At 32.8% G+C, this 13,447-nt stretch overlaps 1 long non-coding RNA gene across 1 annotated transcript in view; it reads left to right on the top strand.

The window, feature by feature from the left end:
• Positions 1-13,447, top strand: part of LOC116423131 — a 132,609-nt gene that overhangs the window by 8,855 nt on the left and 110,307 nt on the right. Inside the window, exon 4 of the long non-coding RNA XR_004233597.1 lies at positions 6,702-6,762. This is a non-coding gene — a long non-coding RNA (uncharacterized LOC116423131). The remainder of the gene's footprint in view (positions 1-6,701; positions 6,763-13,447) is intronic.

Below are 13,447 nucleotides of genomic sequence, written 5' to 3'. Positions count from 1 at the left end.
AAAATAAAAACTGGATGACCACTTACTTGATATATTAATAGAACAAAATATTTTTAGATATAGAGTTGATGGGAGTATTTTTATTCATTTGTTTCAGTCATGTTTAATTCTTTGTGACTTCATTTGGGGTTTTCTTGGCAAAGATACTGGATTTTCCCATTTCCTTTTTCAGCTCATCTTACAGATGGGGAAACTGAGGCAAACCATATTGAGTGATTTGCCTAGGATCACACAGCTCGTAAGTGTTCCAATCATATGGTGCTCTATCCACTGAATCACCTAGTATTGACATCCATTCAAATACAGACTTTTAAAACGTCCATAATTTGTGTGTATATGAAAGACTCAAAGCACAATTCAATTCAATTCAACAAGCATTAAGTGTCTAAATAATAGGGATGGCAGGTTCTTTGCTAGACTCTAAAGATAGAAAGACAACAATCAAACAGTCCTTACCTTTAGGAAATGTATCATTTAGGTATCTGCCCACCTGAATCATAGAGTATTATTTATTTTTCTGAAACATGGTCTTCCTTGAAGGTCAAAGAAGAGTAGTTCTGTTCCCTTTCCTCTAGGAAAAAGAACTCTTGGCTATTTGTCCATTTACTGGTTGGTGAAGTGAATCAGTAGTAAGTAGCCAAATGGAATTTTGGGCAGTAACTAAGCAGGAGAATTCTCTCAGAGTATGAGAGATGTTTATTTCCATAATTATAGGCACTACTGAGCCAAAGTCCCTGGAAGAGAAAATAAGTAGTTCTAGTTAGAACTACTTTGGAGGTTGTATAGTTTTACTGAGTAGGGGGTGTCTCTTCATTGAAAAATAAAGATCTTGATTCCCAATCTTAGAAAAAAAAATCACTTTAGATTGTAAATTATAATCTTATGACAAACCTCTTCCAATTAAACAAGAAATTTAGCAATAAAATTTAATTATTTTTGGATGACTTCTTCTAACTGCTCAGAATTGTATCTTCCTATTTCCTCTTGCCTTCCCTCTGACCCAATCTCTTTTTTCCTTCTGGCTATTTTTCCTAAATAATAAGATCTGAAAAAAGTCATTCTCATATTATCTTTCTCATTAATGTCTTTCCCTCCCTGTTCTTATCCTCTGTGTTTCTCTGTTGTTCCTCAATTGAATATATTTATGACTTAGATCCACTATTATTATCATTCAATTGTATAGTTTTTGCTACAGATGAAATACTTCCTTCTGAGGTAGAGAGCCTAATATGTAAGAGGGACTCTGAGGAGAGTTTCTTTATGTAGCTATGACTGTAAACTACAATGGAAAGTGAATCTGGGCTAACTGTGCAGTGTTTTGTAGTAGGTCTGATTTATTAATAACCAGAGAGTAGTTTTAAAATCTGGGTTTTTGATTATTTTATTTTTCTTTAGTCTTTTCAGTTATGTCTGAGTCACTAAGATACTGTGATAGCTTGCTATTTCCTTCTCCAGCTCATTTTTTTCACAGATGAGGAAACTGAGGCAAATAGCATTAAATGAGTAGCCCAAGGTTACTTAGCTAGTGAGTATATGAAGCTGGATGGAACTCAAGAAAACAAGTCTTCTGTCTGATTTAAGGGCCAGCATTTTATCCAGTGAGCCACCTTGCTGTCCCAGTGTTTATTCAGCTAAAATATAAATCTGATCATAAGAAAGTACTTATAAAATTCTACTCAGTAGACTTAAAGGAGTTAGAGCTGTTATTTATTTTTTCTTTTTAAAATATACTCAAAGATTAAGGCTAAAACTAATTTGGAGAATTCTCTAATGAGATTTGTTTAGAAACAGAAACAAAACGAGATTTTTTTTCCCTTCTGAGAATTTGAGAAGCACTGTGGTAGAGTGCAAAGAACAGGGGTCTGGCAGATTGGCTAGATTCCAGTCCTGGCTCCTCTGCTAAGTAGATATGTGATTGAGAAAGTTAGTTAACCTTTCTGGGCCTCACTTTGTTTATCTGTTAAATGAAAGATTTGGGCCACATGATTTTTTAGTTTTAGATATAGATGATTTCTTTCTATCCATATATTTATGTGTGTATGAAAGTGTGTGTATGTGTGTGTGTGTGTATCTAATCTCTCCTAAATGTTTCATAATATCTAATAGAATGTGTGTTAGAAGACTTCCTTTAGTTATTTGTTTGGAAGTTTTATTGATATGTTGTCTTTTTATACACTAAATATTTACAAATTCCATTTCATGAGAGGTCTCTGTAACAAAGTAAAACAATTAAGTAAAATGAATATTACATGACCTCATTTGAAAGTACTTGTAAAATTTCCCATCTATAGCACCTCCACCTGTGTACTTAAAAAAATAATAATTAGTAACAATCATTTTTTCCTTCTTTTTTATCCCTACCCCACTAAACAAGAAGAAAAGCAAACAGCAACAGCAACACATTTCTTATAAAAGTATGCACAATAAAGCAAAATAAATTGCATCAATGGATATATTCAAAAATTTAAATGTCTCATTTCATACTCCACACTTATCACCTATCTGTAGTAAAGTACATGTTTCTTCACTCATCCTCTGGAATTAGGAATGGTTACTGTATTGATTAGAGCTCTTATAACTTTCAAAGTTTGATTTTACAGGGTTGTTACTGTATAAATTGTCCTCCCAATTCCTTGATTTTATTTTCAGTAACATAAAATTGTCCTTAAAATTATCATTTTAATAATATGGATGTTATCGTATAAATTTTTCTTCTAGTTCTACTCACTTTTCTTAGCCTCAGTTCATGTCTTTCCAAGTTTCTTTGAAATCATGTTTTCTCATTTCTTATAGTACCATAATACTATATCACATTCTTTTTTTTTTTTTTATTTAATAGCCTTTTATTTACAGGATATATACATGGGTAACTTTACAGCATTAACAATTGCCAAACCTCTTGTTCCAATTTTTCACCTCTTACCCTCCCCACCCCCTCCCCTAGATGGCAGGATGACCAGTAGATGTTAAATATATTAAAATATAAATTAGATACACAATAAGTTATATCACATTCTTATACCACTGTTTATTCAACTATTCCTCAATTACTAAACTTCTTATTTTCTAGTGGTTTTTGTCCCATAAAAAGAACTACATTGTATATTTAATTATTTGAACATTTTGTTGATGTCAATACAACACTTGACCTTTTGTCTGTTTTCCTTCAAGCTTAATACCAAATTAAATGGAACCCATATTCTTTACTAGTTGTACTTGTGTTTCTTGTTTCCTGTGCCACTTCTCTAATCATTAACCAAATTATTTACATATATTATACACTCCCCATTGCTTTGGGATCACAGTGATTCTTTTGGTATACGTTCATGTGTAAATATATGTTAAACATCTACTGATGTGCATGTTATATAGCATATGTATGTACCTATATGCATCATATAGATTTATACATATACACATGTATAACATACAGATGTACCCATATATGTATATATAATCTATATCTATATATCTATCTATAGTTGTTTATCTTTCTAACTACCCACTGAAGGATTGTCATTCTTATTGGTGTATCCATCCAAATTTGTGTTAAAATATGGGCAATATATAGTCATATCCATTAGATTTTCTAAATGTAGATGTCCAGTTCTTTATCTTTGCATGATTTTTGAGGGATCTCATTTAGAAGGTCCTCTAGTGTTCTGGAGTTTCATAGGTTCTGTACAAAGTTACCCTGCAAAAAGTGCATAACTGTATTTATAAAAATTTTTTAAAATTTAAAAAATTAATTTATTTTTTAAATTTAAACTTTAAATTTAATTTAAATATATAATAAGATATTATTAATTAATATAAATTAATTAAAAAATAAAATAAAATGTATTAAACACCTCTGGGAGAGAAAGACCTTCAGGGTTTCTGGCCAAATAGACAAGATTTCTTTCACTCTGAGTCAATTAGAATCCAAACAATGATCAGCTGGGCTTGACCTGAGATCTATTGTTGGCCTATTAATGAGAGTCAGAGTAATTTTGGTTTAACCATGATCCTTAAGAATTAAGTCTAGCTGGGTGGGCTCAGTGACCAAAATAAATAAATAATGAATAAAATAAAATAAAATTTTAAGAGTATCTGCAGTAAAGTGTATGATACCCTATGTGGGCAAAGGGAGGGAGGGAAGGAAAGGAGGAAGGAAAGAAGGAAGGAAGGGAGAGAAAGAAGGAAGAAGGAAGGAAGGGAGAAAGGAAGGGAGGAAAGAAGAGAGAGAGAGGGAGGGAGGGAGGAGGGAAGGAAGAAAAGAAGGAAGGAAGGAAGAAAGGAAGGAAGGAAGAAAGGAAGGAAGGAAGAAAGGAAGGGAGGGAAGAAGGAAGGTAAGTACAAAGGTGAGGGAGAGGAGGAGAAGGGCTGAGAAGAGGAGGAAGTGAGAGTAGGGAGGGAGGAAGAAACCTGATCTATATCTGGTCACTGGACCCAGAAGGCTCTGGAGGAGGAAAATGAAGCAGATGACTTTGTACAACTCTACCTTCACTTAAATCCAATTCACTTGCATGTCATGACTTCACTTCTTTGGTATCCTAGTTCTCTTGGACAATAAAAGACAAACAACAACTTTGAATACAAATGCTAATTGTTGGTAATACAAAAGGAGATAAAAGATAATCCTTGCCCTTAAGGAGCTCACAGGCTAATGAGGCAAATAACTAATAAGCAAATATATAAAAAGCAAGCTATATATATGGCTCTCTCTCTGGAAGTAGGATTAGTTTGCTTGAGAAAGTGGGATAGGATCCCTAATAGGAAGGGATAAGGAAAGAGAATAATATTCTAGGTATAAGGGACAGCCAGAAAAATGCCTGAAACTTTAAAATATCTTATTTATGTAAAAGCAAGGATGTCAGTGTCAATGATTTGAAGATTATCTGATGGGGAATAGGGTATAAAAAGACTTGAAAAGAAGGTGAGGTCTAGGTTATGCTGAATGTCAAATATGATTTTGTTTTTATTCTTAGAGGCGATAGGGAACCACTGGTGTTTATTAAGTAAGGTATTGACATGGGTGAACAAATAATTTAGGGAAAAAAATCACTGGGGCAGCTCCGTGGTGCAGTGGATAAAGTAGTAGCCCTGAAGGCAGGAGAAACAGAGTTCAAAGCTGTCCTCAGACACTTAACACTTCCTAACTGTGTGACCCTGGGCAAGTCACTTAACCCCAATTGCCTCGGGGGAAAAAGAGAGAGAGAGAGAGAGAGAGAGAGAGAGAGAGAGAGAGAGAGAGAGAGAGAATGAATCACTTATACCTACATAAAAATTCCACTTTTGGCTTTTTTCAGGGCATCCTCCATTAAAGTGGGAAACCTTTGGTAAAGAAGAGTTTTATATGCTTCTTTTGTGTCTCTTTTTCTATTGCCACTCAAATGATCAATGAACAAAATTGCCTTTGTAATTAGATAGTGACATCTTGTATGTATGCTTTTAAAAGACAAGGGACACACTTTGATACAATAATCATCAGTCAAAAAATCAAAATACATTTATTATAACTTTTTAAAATGTCAGGCACTATATTAAGTACTGGAGAAAACAGACAAAATGAAATGGCCCTGCCTTCAAAGAGCTTACATTTCGTAAGAGAAACAATATATATATTTACATATATGTGTATAAAATTGTACATTCTTTAGACACAGACATCTTTTCCTATGCTATTAGTATATGCTACATAATATATGTATATATACATATATGTGTATTGTACATATATATATTATATACTAAAGCTATATACTAGTGTATCCTCCCTCTACCATCTCCCTTCACTTCTAGTTCTGGGAATATTAATTAAACCAATACTACTGTAGTGCATGCTAATAATTAAATTAATTCATATATAGCTTGATAATTATAGAATTTTTGGTATTCTCAGTCCCATTTTCTACAACTATGCTATTAACTTCAGGGATTTAGAAAGGAGATGGATACAACTAAGGATTATGGTATATTTCATAGCTCCCAAATTCATTACTGTTTTCTCCAAATACTGGTGATGAGTCTCTATTAACTTTAATAAAATCCGGTCTTATATAACCTACAACTGTGCCCTTGTTCTACACAGAAATAATCTTAAAGAATACAGGTTATTTTCATGCTACAATGAAGCATAACAATAAGACAGTTATAATACAAATAACATTAATCTTATAATGTTTTTTCCAACATTTCTTCAACTCTGAAGATAATATGAAAATATTTTAGACTTTCTAAAACTATTTCAGTAATTCAGGTTATTAGAAAATAATCAAATTATGTCTACATATACTACTGAGTTAATTGCAATGATCATCAACTCAATTGCATGTTTCTTAAGCAGTTTAAAAAGAGGTATGATACAATTACATTTTTATTTTACTCACTTGACATTTTTAGCTTGGAGTGATCAATTATGGTTGATCTATTTGGAAAAGTAGACATAGCCTTTGGATTATAGAAGGCATTGATCTCTTCAGTGGAAAGATTCTATATAAGATAAGGATATTAATATTCTCATTTTTAAAATCATACAATTGATTTATAAGACATGTGGGAAAAAGAAGAGGAAATGCAAGAGAACAGTTCATACAACATATCCCTTGAAATAACATTCTTATCCCTACATTGCCAATCTAACTTCTTTTATCAGTTTTCATGACACAAATGTCAGCTGACATACTCTTAATGTGATGCACCTTATTCCCACAACACAGGACTGAGATGGAAAACAGCTAGAAAATGACAAGCAGAGCAGCCTCTTCTGAGCCCAGCATTGTGAGTAACATAGTAGAGATCAGTTGTTCTTCAAAGCCCAGCTTTCTATTGGCATTATCTCATTGTGTCTCCAGGCATGTTTGGATTCTATTGGCCAATTATTAAAGTACTTTCACAGAACCAGAAAATTCTTCTTTGATGACATGGAAGAAACAAAAAGTTTTCAAAACAGTTATGTCACTGAAGGGTATATAAAGCATGTAGTGTATGTGCTTTGGGACTATGTGTTTATTGCTTTTATATTTTCCTGTAATGGGCTGGGGTTTGAGTTGATGCACTGAGGTCCCAAGTACTTGAGGCTAAATAGTAATTGGGCTATACTCTATTAATATACAATAGCAATCTGTGTAGCTGAGTCAAGAAGCTAGCTCGACCAGCAGCCACACGACCAGTAGCTAGGAGTATGGAACCCAGGCCCAATCTCTCCCAGCTTCTCTTCCTGTCTCTCTCTGCCTCCACCCACCAAAATCGTCATTTCCTATACAACACATCAGGACTTGCACAGAGAGTGGGCAGGGACCATTCTTTATCCAATCATGTATATTAATAGAGTATAGCCTAATTACTATTTAGCCTCACATACTTGGGACCTCAGTGTATCAACTCAAACTTCAGCCCATTACATCTTTCCTCCATTAATTGATTCTCCTTTTCTCATGTCAGCAATGAAAATCAATGATATTATATATACATATGTATATTTATATTCTGTTTTCCTCTTTAAAAAATTAGCTTGCTATTGTCAATACGCATTTGCCCTGGCTAAGAATTTATTTCCATTTCCGTGGTCAATTTTATTAATGTTTGGATTTACTGTGAATTTCTTCACTCTGTTTCACTATTTGTGCTGATTTTACAGTAAACACAAATAGAACTGTAATGGCATCTAGAAAGAACACAAAACAATTGTTCACCTTGTAAAATCTCATTAGCAAAATTCTTACACATTCACATATTTCATGTTCATTCCATGCTGTTGACATTTCTCAATATTAGTAATTATTGGTATTAAAAAATCTGCCAGTAGATGCATGTAATATTCTTTTCATAAACCATTCCCACCAAAGGAGCATTTCAATTATCTCACTTGCATGTAGTGCTATTTCTCTATTGGTTTTTTTCAACAGCATTAATAATTTCCCAAGCTGATTTATATTCTGTAAAATTCTTTCTGTGCCAGGCAACTTATTTTCAGAAATAACTCTTACATAGATAATATTTGTAAAATCCTCTCTGTACTACTAATGAAGATCTTTGCATTTGTTTCCCTAAATTTAAATTCTGAAGAAATAGTTTCACATCTGTGAAAAATGGCCAATTGCTATCTTATTAGATTATGGTCAACATCATTAAGATAACTTAAATAAGTTTTCTTAATACTCAACAGTTTTTGTTGCTGCTTTCAACTGCATTATTCAGCTTAGAATGCCTTACTTGAAGCTGTATGACTTTTATATTCAATACTTTTTACCTCTACAGGAAACATATATCCATATTTTACATTTGACAAAATTTAAGTTGTCTTAGGTTGGGTAGGTTATATTTAAGAAGTATATAAATGCATATATTCTTTTTTTTTTTTTTTTGACTTAGACTCAATATTCCAGAGAACTAGAGTCTCAACTCAATTTTATCAGGTGCCTATTATATGCAAGGCACTTTGCTTAGCTTTGGCAATCCAAAGACAAAAAGAAACAACCATTATCTGTGAGAACTTAAATCATCTTCATTAAATCAATGTGGCAAATTAATTTAGATTAATATCTTTAGACAACATACTAGAGTGGTTAGCTACTAAATAGGATTGGATTACCTCAGCAAAAGTGCTGCATGCTGGAATTAGAACTATATAGAGAAAGTGAATAGTATAATCCAAGCAGAGCAGCATGGTATAGAAAAGATAGGAAAAGGGGTGGCTAAATATAAAAGAAATACAAATAACAACTCTATAGTCAGATTAGATGAATATACAACTAATGTCACAAGGGTGACATTATTCTTCCAAGGGTGATAACTCAGATGCAAATTAGGAATGAAGAGGACTAAAAAAGTAATGTGAGAGCTGCTCACAAGGTACTGAAAAAGTAATAGTACCAGGTTATCAAAAGCAAAAATATTAGAAAATAATCAATGGCATCACTTAATTTTTGAAATATGGACCAAAAGATTCTATGAATCTTCACTAATGTATGTGCAAGGGAGAAAACCACTCTATTTTCACTCAAAACAGGTGGGTCGTATGTATCACTTCATAGAATGCATAGAATATCTGGATTTTAAACTTTTGAGAAATCACTTAGGCTGGATACCAATTATGAGCAAAGAATTATGAAAAGACTCAGAAAAAGTGTGTTATCATTACTCCCAAAATGCTCTAAGTAATTTCTAATGATCACTATATTAAATGAAGAGATGGTGGATTGCTAATGGCACTCCTATTTATAAATAGAACACTAGCTATAATTCTTTGGATGAGAGATTGGTGAATCTCACTTCATTCCCCTGAAGCTGGAGGAAATGAATAAAGAACAAAATCATTGAACCTTAAAGCAAGCATGACCTATGGAGGAAAAAGGCAATATGGTTTCTGTAAAGAAAATCATGCCTAACAAATTTATTTATTTATTTATTATTTATAATTTATTTATTTATTATTAACTAATTTATTAGTTCTTTGAGAAGTGAAATGCATATGGGCAAGGAATATATTGAGTTAGTTTATTCATATTTTTCAAAAAGTTTAAAAAGTATTATTTCACAATAATTAAAAAAAGTTATGCTGTGGGACAGAAGTAGAAGGATGGACTATTTGGTTATAGATAGATGGGGACTAAAAGAAAGAAAAAGGCAGAAATACACATGCACTTTCTGAATGAACAAATAAAATTATAAAAGCAACTTAGTTTGAGGATAGACTTAAAAATTAGGATTTTGGTCTGGCAAGAAGAAGGCTGGTATGTTGTGATAATGAGATAATGGCAAGTACATAATAACCAGACTTATAAAATCACAGAATGCATTGTTAAGGTTAACATGGATGTATCTAAGTTCTTGGTTACAGAGTAAGTATAAATGCATACTTACTCTGTAACCAATAACTTAGATAAACTCCTTGAAGGTGGTTTCGTGATAAATTTTTTAAAATATTATTTTATAGAGCAAAATATACAGAGTTATAACAAACTTTAGGGACCTAGTTTCCCAAAAGGGATGAAAACATAAATAACCAAGAAAAGTTTCAGGCAAATTATCAATGATACATAATAGTCTATTCCGGCAAAAAAGAGGAAGTTTTAAGAGTATGCCTCATATCTAAGGGTTTAAGATTTAAATTTAGAAGGGATAGCATAGATCCAGTTCAGCCTCCATCCCCAATTTACAAAGGAAAAAAAAAAAAAAAAAAAAAACTAAAACCCAGATTAAATGAATTATCTAGAGTCACAGAGCTATTAAATATTTGGAGGTGAGAACCGGAGTCAGATTTTCTTGACTACAAGTCCAGTAGGTCATGTGGGCTACAATACATAGCCTCTCTTAGATATTTATGTCATGAAAATAGACAAGCAATCCCAGAAGATGTGCCTTGATAACAGTATAAAAGCAGAGGATACTAGTCTGACTGGGCCTAGTCTGACATGTTTTTTATGTTTCTGTGAATTGCTTATAGATACAGAAAGTAGAGAATTGAGACAAATATTTGTTTCAATCATTTGGACTTTAAGACACTTTTTCTTTAATTGTTTTGAAATGGTTAACATGAAAAATATCTTGGTCCTGAATTATACCTGTATTTGTCCCCATACTTTCCTTTGTGTGTTTATTCTCAAATTGAGAATAAACACAAAAGAAAATATAGGGGGAAATAAATCTATAATTCCTAATATATAATATAAAATATATGCAATAAATACTAAATAAATAATCATTATATAATACATACACACACACACACATATTCAGTCATTTTCCAGTTTTGTCTTTGTGACTCCCTTTGGGGTTTTCTTGGCAAAGATATGGGAGTGTCATTTTTTTTCCAGCTTATTTCACAAATGAGGGAATTGAGGCAAACAGGGTTAAATGACTTGCCCAGGATCACACAACTAAGTAAGTATCTCAAGTTTCAAAGATGTCTTCTTGCTTCTTGATTCCAGACCCAACATTTTACTCTTTGCCTCCTAGCTGCCACATATATACATAGATACATACATATACACCTATACACATTTATATTACTAACATCAGATACTAAAAAAAAAAAAATCAATTAATTTTGGAAATTTCTTAAAAATCTCTGTCTTAAACACCCCAATTGCATATTCCTCCAGATCTCTCTTTTCATTTGTCCCTTATTTCTCATTTTAATTACATGTTTTGTGACCTTTTATTGAGACTACAAATCCCATCCTCCTTAGATGAGGGCTGTGTAATGACCCAGAGTCCAGAACATAAACAAAGACACATTTGGAAGCTCCTGCAGAGAGACCTATATCCAAGTTCAGCAGATCCTGCTTTAATTTGTTTCTTCCTTCTTCCTTTTTTCACCCAGAGATATGCAGGTTATGTAAGTCTCTCCGAGGCATAGCATGCATGATTTTACAGAGGACACTAAGAAAGCTAGGGCTTATGTCTTCTGCAATAAAGTACAATAAAATAGCAAAAGAGTAATACTTAACATTTAGGAAACTCATTTGTAGGATTCCAAATATTAATAAACGGGTATCTACCTAGTTTGGCATGGTGCCTTTGGAATTTATAGTGTGTTAGAAGGGTGAATCTTCCTACTAATACTCTTTGAGAACCTTTTTTTACATTGTAACATAATTGGGATGCCCAGTGCTGTTATGGTTTCTATACATTTCCTGTATTTATGATAATTTGTTCTTTAAAATTCACAATGCCCAGAATAATAAAAAATTGAGAAAGGAGTTTGGAGTTTGAGTTTTCTTTTTAATTTCAGTAACTTGTCATAGCTTGCATTCCCATTTCCAGGCAGTTTAGGATCATTAAAGCAAAAGCAATATAAACCTGACATCCTGTTATCATGATGAAGGGGCCTGTATTAAGTGCCTTGAACAAAGAAGCATGTTTTGGTGAAGATATTTTCCTGAGAAATGAAAAGCTCACTTAACCAGGATGTTCAGAGCTTGTCCCAAATTGGACATGTTCTCAGCCTGTTAATCTTTTCTCTCCCTCCATCCCTTACAATAAATGTTTTGCTTCCAGTTTTGCTTGTAGATGACAATTTATTATCTGAAGTCATCTTCCTAGGATAGGAAAAAAAAATCTGCTTGTAAGGAATCAGAAGCAAATCTCAGGTACAAACCATTTGTTTTATATATTTGAAGAAATTTCATTCCATAGAACAATATAACCAGTACTCGACTTACAAACAGATTCTTTTTAAAGGCAGTTAGGTGGTTCTAGAGATAGAAAGACCTGAGTTCAGATATGTCTTTAGATACTTACTAGTTGTATGAACTTGGTCAAGTTAATTAATCTTTGTTCGCTTCAGTTTCCTCGATTGTAAAATGGAAATAATAATAGCACTTAGCCTTATAGGATTATTGAGAGGATTGAATAAAATATTTGTAAAGTACTTGGCAAAGAGCCTAGCATGTAGTGGGTGCTATAAAAATGCATATTCCTCTTCTTCCTCTGTTCCAAATGTCTGTGAATTAGTTGTTTGGAAGTCAAAATAATTTTCCAATATTGTAAATGGCAAGGATGTTTCTAGCTGAACTTCTACTTAGTCCATTGTATAACGAAACAGAAAGAGGGCAAAGGAATAACACCTTTGTGAAAGAAAGAACTGCTATCCTAATTCCAATATTTTCCTAGAATTGCTGCATGTCTTTGAGTCATGGAACATTACAGACTCTGATTAATATATCAGGATTATTCATAGAGCAATGGACAGTTGCATGGTGGGTGGCAATCGGTTACAACATGAGATATAAGGAGCTACAAAGAAAACCTGCCGTAAAAAAATGTTCTCAAAGAAAGGTATGATCAAAAAATAATATGAATAGATCTTGTGGAAAGAATGAGTATTAACCAATTGATAGTACTGTGTATTGGGCATGCTCATGGTGAAAGAGAGAAAAATGTTCAGCACTTTTTGTGAATGCTTTGTGGTGAATTTAAGGGATGGTATAACTAAGAGGTATATAGAATGGTTGATTGATCAGTTGATCATCAACATTGATCAGTTGCGTTCTGCTCCATTATTAGAAATCCAAATTAATAAGAATAGAGTTCCTTTTGGGTATATGTAACTAACTACCCTAGTGTAGATACTCATTTCCACCTGTCTAATATTATTCTAATTCTATATTATTATCTATTATATTCTAATTCTAATATTATGATCAGAATTATTTTTGGCATAGATCTGGTGGTATCATTCATCTGCTCAAAGTTCCTAGATTTTTTGCCTTTTGAATAAAGTTCAAACTCTTCTGCCTTATTCAGTTTTCATGTTTGTAACAGCTCCCCTCAAGTCATCTAAAGTTGTCACCTTTTTGATTGTTCCTGTTAACTTAATTACTACTCTTTACTTTAGAATGCCTCTAGATAGTTCACACCATCTTATCTCCTTTGTGAATTTCCTAGACACACTGTTTGCTTTCCTCTTCTGATCACCTAATGCATTTTTTTTTGTTGCTGCTGCACATTTGGTAGTATC

This window comes from Sarcophilus harrisii, chromosome 4, assembly GCF_902635505.1.
Source record: "Sarcophilus harrisii chromosome 4, mSarHar1.11, whole genome shotgun sequence".
Lineage (NCBI taxonomy): Eukaryota > Metazoa > Chordata > Mammalia > Dasyuromorphia > Dasyuridae > Sarcophilus > Sarcophilus harrisii.
The sequence above is the reverse complement of the archived record's forward strand: the minus strand, read 5'-3'. Positions and strand labels throughout refer to the sequence as shown.